Here is a 14,635-nt window from a genome sequence, read left to right on the forward strand (position 1 = left end):
GTTTAGAGAGCATGAGCATGATTATTTTGAACTCATGACACAGCAGGGAGACTGACAGGGAGACAGTGACAAATTACTGTGTAACAGTCGTCTACAAAGGATTCTTCTCAACGACCGTTTGGAATTGAAATTCAAAGCTGCCCTGACCGAGATGCTTCACAGTCACAGTTTGCAAATGACATGGGCCCCTGGGGGTGACAAAGCGATGCCCCTACTGCAGGTCGAGATATAGTCGAAGAGTAACATGCACCGCTTCTAGCATGGATTCTTACTTAGAGGCATTTAGTTATAATCTGACACACGGTAGCTTTGCACCACTAGCTTTTCGACCAAGCACGATGACCAATTGTGTGAATTAATGGTTCCTCTCATACTAAGTTGAATTACTATTGCAGTGTGGATCATTAGTAGGGTAAAACTAACCTATCTCACCACCCTGCTCATGTTCCCTATTTGTGGGTGAACAATCCAAAACTTGGTGAATTCTGCTTCACAATGAGAGGAAGAGCCAACATTGAAGGATCAAAAAGCAACGTCACTATGAACACTTGGCTACCACAAGCCAACTATCCCTTTGGTAACTTTTCTGACACTTTTAGCTTCAAATTCTGAAAATTTGAAGGATCGATAGGCCACACTTTCACGGTTTGTACTCATACTGAAAATAAAAATCAAATGAGATTTTACCCTTTTGTTCCACATGAAATTTCTATTCTCGTTGAGCTCATCTTAGGACACCTACGCTATCTTTTAACAGATGTGTCACCCCAGCCAAAATCCCCACTTGATAATGTCTTCCTCCCGAATCAACCCCCCGAAACGTGCCTTAAGGACAAAAATAGGGGCAGTTCCCCATCTCCGCCCCACAAAATAAGCAAAATAACGTTAAAAGTAGTGGTATTTCACTTGCATTGAAAATGGCTCCCTCTTATTCTACACCTCTCAAGTCATTTCACAAAGTCGGAATAGAGCCAAGCTCAACAGGGTCTTCTTTCCCCGTTGATTTTTCCAAGCTCGTTCCCTTGGCTGTGGTTTCGCTAGATAGTAGATAAGGAGAGTGGGAATCTCATTAATCCATTCATGCGTGTCACTAATTAGATAACAAGGCATTTGGTTACCTTAAGAGAGTCATAGTTACTCCCACCGTTTACTCGCGCTTGGTTGAGTTTCTTCACTTTGACATTCAGAGCACTGGGCAGAAATCACATTGCGTTAGCATCTGCAGGGACCATCACAATGCTTTGTTTTAATTAAACAGTCAGATTCCCATTTTCCGTACAAGTCCTAAGTTGACTGTTCGATGCCCAGGGAAAAGCCCCTAGCAGGGGGCATTCTATTCCCGTAGCCCAATCGACATGCCATTTCCCGCCCTTGCCGCGAGAGTAGCTCAGGATAATTGCTGATAGCCCACGAGTTGAGGGCGTAAACCCCTAGGCCTAGCCCTCAGAGCCAATCCTTTTCCCGAAGTTACGGATCCATTTTTCCGACTTCCCTTACCTACATTGTTTTATTGACCAGAGGTTGTTCACCTTGGAGACCTGATGTGGTTATGAGTACGACTAGGCATGAACGGTACTCGGTCCTTCCGATTTTCAAGGGCCGCCCAGGGCACTCCATACACTGCAAGATGTGTGGTGCTCTTCCAGTTGGTCGACCCTTTCTCTAGGTGAACCTATTCCAGGGTGCGCAAGCTATTAAAAAGAAAAGATAACTCTTCTCGGGGCCCCCAACGATGTCTTCAGATTTCCTAAAGTTTCTACCCACCGCCATGTCCCTGTTTGAGAATATTAACCTGATTTCCTTTTGATGCTTATGCAGAGTGCACACTTGATACAAGGCTTCCCCATCTATTAGGATTGACTAAGCCATGTCCAAGTGCTGTTCACATGGAACCTTTCCCCACTTCAGTCTTCAAATTTCTCATTTGAATATTTTCTACTACCACCAAGATATACACCGGGGGCTGATCCACCCAAGTTCATGCCCAAGGTTTCTCAATGACCCCCGTGTCCTCCTAGTCATCGGAGCCAGTCAATTGCTCCGATGGTCAAGTATAGGTTGCGTGCTTCAGCGCCATCCATTTTTGGGGTTAGTTGATTCAGCAGGTGAGTTGTTACACACTCCCTAGTGGATTTCGACTTCCATGACCACTGTCTTGCTATCTTAATCAACCAACACCCTTTGTGGGATCTAGGTTAGCATGAAATTCGGCACCGTAACTCGACTTTCAGTTCATCCCGCATCGCCAGTTCTACTTACCAAAAATGGCCCGCTTGGAGCTCTCGATTCCACAACGCAGCTCAATCAAGAAGCCACACCCTATTACCCATTTAAAGTTTGAGAATAGGTCGAGGGCATTATGCCCCCAATGCCTCTAATCATTTTCTTTACCCGATAAAACTCGCGCATGAGCTCCAGCTATCCTGAGGGAAACTTCTGAGGAAACCAGCTACTAGATGGTTCGATTAGTCTTTCGCCCCTATACCCAAGTCAGAAGAACGATTTTCACATCAGTATCGCTATGAGCCTCCACCATAGTTTCCTCTAGCTTCACCCTGCTCAGACATATTTCACCATATTTTGGGTCCCAACAGGTCTGATCACACTTGAACCCTTCGCATAAGCTCAAGGTTAGTCGACGATGCACCCCCCAGAGAGGGGATCTCGCTCATCAACTTCCTTGCACCTCGAAGGTTCTCAAACCTGGTGACTCGCACACATGTTAGACTCCTTGGTCCTTGTTTAAAGACGGGTCAAATGGAAAGCTCACAAACCAACACCATGAGCGCGCAGGTGCACACAACCCGCCACAAGGGCGCACGCTTAATTCCTTGACCACCACAATGACAAACCAACCGGTAGTAATCCACCTGCGCTTGTGACGATGCAGTAGCTTGCGTTGGTTTGCACCTCAAGTCGAGCTGCGGACTAGCCTGAGCCATTCCACATCTGATCGAGACGCATCAAAAACCTCCATCCACTTCCCTACCAGCAATTTCAATCACTCTTTAACTCTCTTTTCAAAGTCCTTTTCATCATTCCCTCGCGATAGTTGTTCGCTATCGGTCTCTCACTCGTATTTAGCCTTGGATGGAATTTACCACCCAATTAGGGCTACATTCCAAACAAACCGACTCGCTGACAATGTCTGATGATGCGGCAGGGTCCTGGCCCAATGGGGCTGTCACTCTCTCAGGCGCCCCCTTCCAAGGTACTTGGCCCAGGTTCGTCACTGAGGATGCTTCTACGGACTATACTTCAGGCGATGCTGCCACCCGATTTTCATGCTAGGCTCTTCCTAGTTCGCTCGCTGTTACTAGGGGAATCCTTATAAGTTTATTTTCCTACGCTTAATTATATGCTTAAACTTAGTGGGTGTTCTCACCTGAGCTAAGGTCGCAAAGTTAGAGCTAAATCCACCCTATCCGATGGGAGGAAAAGGGAGAGCAAAGCAAGTTCAAGCAATGCCACACAAAGCTCGCATTAGCTAACACTGACTGCCCATCCAAGGGGACAAGATCACCACTGACCGATGCATGCCATGAAACATCACTTGAGGTATTTCATCCAACCACACCACATTGGGTATGGATGACCAACTCCGCTGCTCCCTAACATATTGCAGGGAGTGCGTTTGAATGGGATGTGACATAAATATAGACAAGAGCCGAGATATCCATTGCTGATAGTCATTTCCACGTATTAATGAAAAATCTACCACAAAACTGAATAGGGGCACCACCCACAACAAATGTACGGCTAAGGGCCAAAAGGAGGAAAGGAAGAAAAATGCATGAAAGAAAGAGAAATAAAGGTGTCTACCCCCCTCATAGGACGAGGCTCAAATAGAGAATAATCTCCTTGAGCCCCACGTCCTTGCAAAAAGGGGGGAAATTCATGGAACAACAATCGAGAAGGACTACGGTGGCCACCCCAGGAGCTCGCACTACTTTTAATCCTTCTCGAATACTAGTCCACAAAAGTTACCCCTTTTCTCCATAAATCTAGGGACTGAAAGGAAGAAGGGAAGAAAACAAGGTGAAACAAATAGAGATCAAACATGGCTATCGACTCACAAGGGGAGGTTCAAACAAAGCACAAGCCTCTTAAGCCCTGTGCCTTCGCAAAAAGGGGGGAATTGAAGGGGACGATGATCGAGAAGGACTAGGGTGGCCACCCCAGTAGCTTGCAATGCATTTTTTCCTCCCTAAACACCTATCCACAACAATCCCACCTTTTCTCCATAAAGCTAAGGGCCAGAAGGAAGAAGGGAAGAAAACAACATGAAAGAAAGGGATATCAACCCTGGCTACCGGCTCACAAGGGGAGGCTTAAAACAGAGAACAAGCTTCCCCAACCCCATGCCTTGGCAAAAAGGGGGAAATTGCAAGGGACAACGATCGAGAAGGACTAGGGTGGCCACCCTAGGAGCGTGCACTGCATTTAGTCCTTCCCAAACACCAATGCACAACAATCCCACCTTTTCCTTGTAAAGCTAGGGGCGAAAAGGAAGAAGGGAAGAAAACAACATGAAAGAAAAAGAGATATAAAACATGTCTACTGGCTCACAAGGGGAGGCTCAAATAGAGAACAAGCTTCCCCAACCCCGTGCCTTTGCAAAAAGGGGGGAACTGTAGGGGACGATGATCAAGAAGGACTAGGGTGGCCACCCCCGGAACTCGCACTGCTTTTTGTCCTTCCTAAACACCAATCAACAATAATCCCACCTTTTCTCCATAAAGCTAGGGGCCAAAAGCAAGAAGGGAAGAAAACAACATGAAATCAAGAGATATCAAATGTGGCTACCACTCACAAGGGGAGGCTCAAATAGAGAACAAGCTTCCCAAACCTCATGCCTTTGCAAAAAGGGGGCAATTGCAGGGGATGGTGATAGAGAAGGACTACGGTGGCCACCCTGGGAACTCACTGTTGCACAAAATATTGTCACCATGACTTTCTGCAATTGGTGTGAGTCTATCACCACTCATACTTTTCTCCTTTGCAAGTCTTAAACCTCAGTTCTTCATGTCAAGCCTTGAAAATAAGAGAAAGCCCTTAAAAGTCTCTAAAACTCTGGTTCTGCACTTTCTCTTAGAATTACCTACGGTCCCGCACCTAATGGTCGTGTCCTCTGCGTACCTAACCACTCTGTCTCTATGTAATGGGTGCGGACCCCTGTAAAAGTAAAAAAGGCGCAAGTACATTCTTAAAAACTCACTTCGAGTCATTTTTGGAAGCTTCTAGAAGGAATATTGAGGTGGCAAGTTCGCTCCTTTAAGGTTCATGCATCCCATACCTTAAGGAGCTAACCCCTTGATGTGAGGAGCTTATCCCTTTGAAGGAGGACTCTATCCCTTCATAGGTGGACCTGTAACCTCCTTCCTTTGCACTATAAAATGAAGCATTGGGCTGGCTACTGGGGAGGTTGAAAGCTGAAGATTTTTGAGGTGAAATGCTGATGGAACTTAGTCTTCCTAATTGAGCTTTTGTGAGGGCATACCTTGTTGATCTCATTTGGAAGAGTGTGAGGCTTGTCAAAGTAGAGGAGATTCCTGTTCCAGACCCTGGGAGGAGCTTGTACAACATCAAGGCACCAAAGGTTGTAAAGTTCTTCTATTTTCAAAGTTAATACAATCAAGTTTATTTTTCTCAATAAGCTGTGTTTTATGATTTATTTCATGGATTCCTTGATCACCATGATGAATATGATTTATCATATTAGCTATGTAGGTGTTATATGATGCGTGCTAGTTTGTGATTACAGGTTCTCAAAAGGAAACTCTTTCGGATGGTCGAAGCATGGTTGCTACAAACTAGCGTTGGACTTAAGGTGGGGTCTAAAACACCTCTTTAGTTTTTATTAATGAATCACAATATATTTAGATAAAGGCAAATATGCTTTTCCTGCTTGTTGCTAGATATCTATTGATACTAGGGAGATCAGTCTTGTTTGCAAGAATGATTTATCCAGCAAAAAAATTGGCGACTCCACTGGGGAACTGAATTTGGTTTTTTGCTTTTCCTTTTTCTTTAACTTGAGAAACTTGTCCCTGTTTCTGATTTTCGCTTGATGTGTGTGGGATTGGGTAGTTTTTAGGATCTGGATTTTTTTTTTTCCAAACTTTACAAGGAACCACACTTTCTTTTTATAGATAGTGTGTACCTCTCCGCATCTTTCTTTTAGTACACAGAGCGGTATCACATCTGGTTCTACTGGAAGCCTGCAAACCCTGTTAAAATTTTTGAAAAACCTAAATTGTTTTCATCCAGTTAAGTTTAGTTTTTTATGACTTTTAGTGTCTACCCAGACCTACATGTGTTCTGTCAAGAATCTCTTGTGAGTGAGTTCCATTAGCATTTCTGTTTTAGGTGATTTTCTATAAGTTTTGTGTGCTTGGATTGATTTTTGCTTGGTCTTTGTAGTGACTCAGAGATTAGAAGCCTAAGAAACTTTAGATTACCCTGGTATTTTTGGTCTTCTTGATGAGTCTCACTGATTTGTGAAATCTGCCCTTGCTGAGAAATAGATTTCGTTTTCTGTTTGCAAAGCTTTACATGAACTTGCTTGTAAGTTTTGAATTTCATTTTTTATAAAACAAAACATAGTTGGGTGTTTTTTGATTGATTTGTTATTTTGAACGAATTAATTCTTAGTTTACTAAAGAACTAAGTAAAACATCCTCAAAAATATTTAAAGCTTTTATTTCAATTAGGTTTTTAAAAGTTTTTAGATCTCAAGATTAGTTTTTATAGTTTTGAGTGTTTTCTAGAAATTGTAGAATCTCTTTTGAAAGAAATTGTTTTATATAGTTTTTGAGTGTTGAAAAAGAAATGGATTTTTTGTCAACATAATTAGTAGTCTCATTTTGAGTTTATTGAAAAAGACAAAAAGGATTTTCTTTTCATTTACATGTTGAAAGAAAGATTTGTTTTTCAAAGAATTGCATTCTCAACTCTTTCTTTTAGCTAGAAATTCATTGAAGGAAAAATGATTGTTTATCATCTTAGGTGCATTTTTTAGTATTTTTGGAGTCGAGTCTTCACACCATCAAAGTTTCATCTCCATACCTATTGACTTAAGAAACAAACCATAAAAATAACGCTTAATTAAAATTGATCTAGCAATATTTTTATTTCTAGGGCTCTTATCACCAATATATCTTAGGCTAGTATCTTGGAGTAGGGAGTAATTAACTCTCCAAGATAGTTAAAAAAAACAAGTAGCTCAGTAGGAAATAAATCCAATTGTAATTGATATAATCTAGGAAGCTCCTCTTAAAGGAGTCAATCATGAGATCATGTCCGAACCTTTGAGACAATCAAGTCTGTCCCATTGGGAAAGATAGAAGATTTGCGCGTATTAAAAACGGTAAACCTCGATTAACCATTGTCGAGGAGCCTGGGGTCACTTGTTGGTAAACCTCAGATTTATCATGTTGAGGAACCTTCAAGGGAATTGAGCCTTGTTACTCTGCCCTTGCACGTAGATCAAATCGTAGATTGTTCCCCCAGTTGTATTTGTTACTATTGGTATCCTTAGTGACCATAATCTTAAGATTCTTTCCTAAGGTGACGATGAAGGATGGGTCTCACTGTAATTGGAACAGATGTCCAGTAGACTCACTTGGACTCTCTGGGGGGTTCTCTTCACTCAAGATGGTTTTGTGAAGAAACTTGTGCCAGTCTGTTTCATTAAGCAGATTGTATGGGTAACTGTTCCAACCCCCCTTTCTGTATTGAATTTTGCGATGTTGGATTTCATCACTAACTAGTGTTTTTAGTAAAGAAAGTTACTGTTTATGTGTGGTTTGAACTCTTAGATTTTTTAGGCATGTGGTTCAATTGTTTGGTTCTTTAGAGACTTTAGGTGGTTTTATTGAGATTTTCTTTGTTTGCGTGTGAAGTAATTAAAATATTTAATTGTGGTTGAATTACCAAGACAATCCCGTAGACTTCGGGGGCAACCTCCCGAGTATACACCAAGCCAGCTTGAAGGGCTATGAGCTCTTGTATCACCTAGTGACAGTAGAGTTGGGTCACCAAAAGCCGGAGAGTCTTCTTTAATTGTTCATCCTGATTATCAAGTTTAAGCAACATAGTATATTTCTAAACCAATTTCATTTTCCAAAGTTACTGGTAGTATTTCTTCTACTAGTGAATTAGTTGAAGAACCAAAAATTTCTGAACCTAAAACTGAACCTGCCGCTACTCCATCTTCAGGATTTTCTTCTCCAACTTCTAGTGGTCCTGGTTCACCCAGGGTAGGAAGTATCATTACCCAAAATCTTCCTTCTGGACTCATTTCTATTGAAGAACTTGTTAGTCTGGAAGAACATATAACTCTCCCTGAAAATCAACCAACTTTAGAACTTAGGGAGCGCGAATCAATTTTATATAGTCCATTTAGGAGTGATGCTTGGTACATCTCATTGACCAAACTTTTAGAAAATCTGGGTCTTATTTTTTCACCACCTTGAATTCCTTTACATCCAATAGCCAGAGGCTATTATCCTCCATTGAATATGTGGAGACAGTCATCCATGTTTTCCCAATCCCTGGAAACATTTTTATATGGCGGTCCTTCTGTTCCTTTGGGTTATCAGTCACTCACTGGTACTTTTTCAGGAGCATCTCCTCAACCTATTGAACATGGGATATCAACTGGTAATAACAGAACTCAACTGTTGAGCGTAGAAGAAATTATTATGATGTCTGGTACTATTCCAAATCTGCAACCTTAAGGTAGTCAGTTACCGCCTGGAGGGAAACCATAAGGTAGTTAGTTGCTACCTAGAGATAAACCTCAAGGTTGTCAATTACCGCCTGGGGGCAACCTCAAGGTACTCAATTACCACCTGGGAGGCAACCTCAAGGTAGTCAGTTATTGCCTGGGGGAAACCTCAAGGACAATACATACCTTTGAGACAATACATACCTCAAGGTTGACCCCAGACTTAGTACATACCTCAAGGTCAACCCCAGTATCAATATATACCTCAAGAGCAACCCTAGTTTTAGTACGTGCCTCAAGGTTATCAACCTCAAGGTTAGTACCCAACTCAAGGTTTCCAACCACCTTCTGGTCAAACATTTGTACAAGGAGCTAGAAATATACCATTTAATTATCAGCCCTATGCTCAACCCAATTATGGCCCTTCATATGCTCAATCTTTTATGGGTCCATACCCCAGAATGAGCGTGGTGTGGGATCCATATCAAACTCAACAAATTTTGCAACCTAATGTGCAGTTGTCATCTCAATCTAGACAACCTTTGGTTTATGGTTCAACCCAACAACCTGTCTAGCCTACTATTCAAACTTTTGCACCTGGTGTAGCTCATCAGTCTGGGCCTAGTTCAGGCTCGAACTCTACCTCAAACAACTATTGCAACTACTGCAACTTCTGTTCAATCTACCCCGCCTGCTTCTGGAGTATCGACGGCTTCAATTTCTACTGTCCCTACATCAACTCCTCAAACCTCTTTACCTCAGTAAGGACCTACAATTTAGACTTTGGTTCAGATGCCTGTAGGACAACCTAGTCCAAGTATGATTGTCACAAGTCAACCACAATTCACTTATCAACTATACCAAGGATAGTACCAATTCGGTCCTGCTGTGTAAAGCCTAGTTTACCAGTATCAACCGTACCCTGGATATACTTATCAGCAACCTCAACAACCCCAGTTTGGTTCGATTAATCCTGGTTTTTTGGGAGGATATAATATTCCAAATGCAATTCCAATTCCAAGTTATCTTGGATATCCTCCTCTTGGGGCTAGTCTTATGACCTAAGTTTTTCATGACCCTAACCATCAGTTACTATTTATTGCAACTTTGGACTTGCCTGATTTGTTGTGCCTTACGAACGATCCGATTAATTATCTTCTGGTTTAGTCGCCAATGCCGAATAATTTAATATGTGATTTCCCAAATTTTGAAGGTAAATCAGGAGAGGATCCGTCAAACCATGTGATGACTTATCACCTTTGGTGTGCATCTAATTCCATTATCAATGATTCAATTCGCTTACGTCCTTTTCAACGCACTTTGCTTGGTCTTGCTGCCAAGTGGTACATTGAGTTACCATGAACTTCTTTTTATAATTTTAGTCAGTTAGCCACTTCTTTCTTAACTCATTTTTGTTGGCATTATGATTCAAGTTTTTTCCATGATGGCAACTCACTTAGAGGTATGATATAGGTGATGGCAACTCAATCATAGGACAAATCTTAGTACAGCAGGTCAAGAGAGAGATATACGCAGGTTAACCTTGATGAAAGCACATATACACACGGGTGAGAAGAAAAAAAGGCGCGTATGCGTACACATGCAGGTTTACAGAAGGAAAGGTGCATACATGTTGGAAAACTAAGTTTTGGTTTGTGGTATTTGGTATTGATCCGTGGTATTTGGTCCGAAGTGTTGATCCCAGGTATTAGATCCAAGGAATTGTTTCTACATGATTTTGGACCATGTTATTGGGAGAAGCGTAAACCTATATAAGGAGAAGATCATTAGGTCAAGGTAGATGAGCAAGAAGTGTATGTCTGGAAAAAGGGTGAAGATCTAGTATGCTGGTTATGAGTTTGTGATGCTTGGCTCGATCTGAATCAAGTTGGAAATGGCAGCGAAGTTATAAGTAACTATCTTTAGATTTGTACGCAGGTTCTCTCTGGTGAAAGCACGTGTACACGCGGTTTTGACATAGTCAAGTAGCATATGCATTATGATATTTGATGTTTCAGGTTGCTGTTGGTTCTAGTGGTTGTTGCAGAGTTCTGGGCTCTGGTTTGTGTTCTAGTAACTGTGTTCTAATAACAGGGTTTCAGTGATTCAGTATTGGGTGATTTAGTGATTGATGATTTAGGTATAGTTGATGATTGTCTTACAGTGTTGATTGTTTTGTGCTTATGGATCCAGTCTGAAAATTTATGAAATGTGGTCCCTGGAAGTAAAGAGAAGGTTGTAGCCTTCTGTAGGTCAGCACCTACGTACTAGTATTTTAGCTAGTACAAGAGCTAAGGGGGTTGTAGCTCCCTTCCAGAAGAAGTTGGAGAATGAGAGAGGGTTGTATCCCTCTACATGTTGTAGCCTGCATGCTGGTAAAGCAATGCACCAATACATTGTAAAAGAAGTTTCTTATTAAAGGAAGATAGAAACAAATTGTAGCAGATGGTTTTCACCCACATTAGGTTTCCACCTTATATCATGGTGTTCATGTGTGCTCTTTATGTGTGATTATTTGTTCTGTTTTATTGCACCTGTTGACTATTCATATGATTAATAATGTTCTGATGCACTCATTGAAGATCAACTAACTGAATCATAAGTTTACTGGATGTACGCTAGTTGCATTTAACACAGTTGCGTATATATGCGGATATCCTTAACTGAAGTAGCGTATATGAATCAGAGTATGAAAATGAGAAAGTGTTTGATTTTCTAATACTGATTCACCCCGCCACCTCTCAATATTATTTCCAACAATTGGTATCAGAGCAGGCCCTTTTAGAAGAAGCTTGATCGCTTGAAGGAAAGATCCATCAGAATGGATAATCAAGAAAGAGAGGCATCCATCAGGCCACCAATTTTTGACGGGAGCAACTTTTCCCACTGGAAGATAAGAACCACAACATATCTACAATCACTTGGAATGGATGTTTGGGGAATCGTGGAAGGAGGATACACATATCCATCAACAATTCCTACAGATACAACAAAAAGAAAGAAATATGAACTCAATGCCAAAGCTGTTACTGTCTTATTGGGAAGTTTGTCACGATCAGAATTTATGAAGGTTATGCATTTCAAATCAGCCAAAGAAATATGGGACAAAATCATTCTAAGCTACGAAGGAGATGAACAAGTAAAATGAGCAAAGCTTCAAACTCTCAAAATATGGTATGAAAATCTTAAGATGCATATTAATGAAAGCATAGCAAATTACTTCCTGCGTATAGATGAGATTATCAATTGTATGAGGAATCTGGGTGAAGAATTTAAGGAAGTTGTCTTAGTTGAAAAGGTTTTAAGATCCATGTCTACTAAATTTTATTCCAAAGTGTCTGCCATAGAAGAAAAGGAGGATCTACAAAAAATCACTATGATGCAGCTTCACGGAATCTTAACTGCTTATGAGATGAGAAAAGGACCATCAGATATGAGAGAAGCTGCATTCGAAGTATCAGCAAATGAATCAGGATACATCTTAGAAGGAGAAGACGAGGTAAATTTTGTCAAAAATATTGAACGGGGAACTGGAAGGTTCAAAGGTAAGCTACCTTTCAAATGATTTTCATGTGGTAGAGTTGGTCACTACGCTGCTAGATGCCCTCATAACAAAGGAAAGATGTCTGAAGAAGGTAATAGAAGCTATTATACCCATGTTAAAAGCAATGACTCATTCAATACTTGTGAAGACATTAGAAGTCTCATGGCATATGAAAATAAGGATGTAGAAACAAAAGAAGTTACCAGATTAAAGGAACAATTGGAGTTAGTAACCAGAGTAAGGGAGCAATTGCATAACAATTCAGAGACTTGAATCGAAAATACTCTCTCTAAAAGAAAATCTTGAAGAAACAAAGAAGCCGAATATAGAAGCTCTTGAAGAAAAAGAACATGAAGTGATCGAATTAAGGCAACAAGTGGAAGAAGGACGAAAAGCTGAAGAAAACATAAAGAAGCAGTATCTGGAAAAGAAAGAACAACATCAGGTTGAGGTAAATATCTTGAAAAGTAAATTAGAAGAAAAGGATAAACTGTTACGATTTCAAGATAGTACTAAGATTTTGGATGACATTCTTGGTAGTCAAAGATCCCCTACTATCAAAACTGGTCTTAGATTTTGTGAATCAGTTGAAGGTGAATCTAGCTCACAAGGTGAGGCAAGGAACTCTAATGAGAATTCTGAAATACTCAATAAAGAGATAAGAGGACAAACTCATCAACAGCCAAGGAAAGAAATTCCTCAAAGAAAATCCTTTACTCCTAACTATGGAAGAGATAGACAATTATTTCATCCATTGAATAATGTTGAATGTTATGTATGTCATAATCTTGGACATGTTGCAGCCAGATGTAGAAGTAGAATGGTTCAAGACCATCACATAAGATCATCACATTCCAGGTATTTCAGAGGATATTGTTTTGCTTGCAATGCGTTTGGACACAAAGCAATTGATTGCAATAGAAGTAACATGAAACATGTAAGATGTTATACATGCAACAAGATTGGACATAAAGTAAGGGAATGCAGGAGAAAATTTCAAAATTCAAAGCAAGAGGACTATACATCATCACAATTCCAAGAATTGAAGAAGACATAATTAGAGACAGAAAGGTGTGACATAACTCAGTTAGCAGACATAACAGACACAAGGGAAATTGAAAGTGAAGACCTTCAGTATTCCATCTTGAGTACGCTGATATAATGAAGATAAGTCACGTATATACATGAGCTAGAGGCTGCAGAGTTGCGTATATGGAGTTCAGAAGAAAAGGCAACATAACACACTCACGAAATGGTTCGGTCATGATATATAATGGTTGGCACAGGGTCAGGGGGAGCATATACTTCAAATAATGCATTGTTGGCATTATAGTTGGAAGTCTTTGATGAATTTTATGAGGCTAAATGATACATCTCGCTGTTTGATAAGAGGAATGGTAGTGCAGGTTTGGATGATGATGCTTATGGTGCAGATCATATATGATGTATGATAGTGGCTAATGACTATCTTGGTCTTGAATGGATTGTTGGTCTTTGTTATAAAGACCTTGCATGTGCTCAGGGGGAGCATGAATGGACTGGTACATCTTGGCATATACAAAGGGGGAGCCCAATCAGAGATTTCAATAGGTACTCAAGGGGAGTATGGACAACAAAGGGAGAGAACTTCTTGGTCTGCCCTTTTCCCTTGATGTCAAAGGGGGAGAGTGACTTGGTGTGGTGGTTGCCATCAAGTCCAAAGGGGGAGATTGTTGGCATTATGATTCAAGTGTTTTCCTTGATGGAAACTCAGTCAGACGTATGATACAGGTGATGTCAACTCAATCAGAGGACAGATCTTAGTACAACAGGTCAAGAGAGAGATATATGCAGGTTAACCTTGATGAAAGCGTGTATACACATGGGTGAGAAGAAAAAAAGGCGCATATGCGTACACATGCAGGTTCATAGAAGGAAAGGCGTGTACATGTTGGAAAACTAATTTTTGGTTCATGGTATTTGGTCCATGGTATTTGGTATTGATCCGTGGTATTTGGTCTGAAGTGTTGATCCCAGGTATTGGATCGAAGGTATTGTTTCTACATGGTTTTTGACCACGGTATTGAGAGAAGCCTAAATGTATATAAGGAGAAGATCATTAGGTCAAGGTAGATGAGGAAGAAGTGTATGTATGGCAAAAGGGTGAAGATCTAGTATGATGGTTATGATTTTGTGATGCTTGGCTCAATCTTAGTCAAGTTGGAAATGGTAGCGAAGGTATAAGTAACTATATTTAGATCTGTACGCGGGTTCTCTTAGGTGAAAGTGCGTGTACATGTGGTTTTGACATAGTCAAGTAGCGTATGCATTATGATATTTGATGTTTCAGGTTGTTGTTGGTTCTAGTGGTTGTTGCAAAG

At 40.8% G+C, this 14,635-nt stretch overlaps 1 non-coding gene across 1 annotated transcript; it reads right to left on the minus strand.

Moving 5' to 3' along the window:
* Positions 1 to 68: 68 nt before the first annotated feature.
* On the minus strand, positions 69 to 3,399 carry LOC149157365 (25S ribosomal RNA). Its single transcript, XR_016262130.1, has one exon. It is a non-coding gene; the product is annotated as a 25S ribosomal RNA (ribosomal RNA).
* Between the last annotated feature and the right edge of the window lie 11,236 nt (positions 3,400 to 14,635).

This window comes from Pinus tabuliformis, chromosome 5_2 (genome assembly GCF_031772625.1).
Source record: "Pinus tabuliformis cultivar Carrire ecotype Pingquan chromosome 5_2, CPIR1, whole genome shotgun sequence".
Classification (NCBI taxonomy): Eukaryota; Viridiplantae; Streptophyta; class Pinopsida; order Pinales; family Pinaceae; genus Pinus; species Pinus tabuliformis.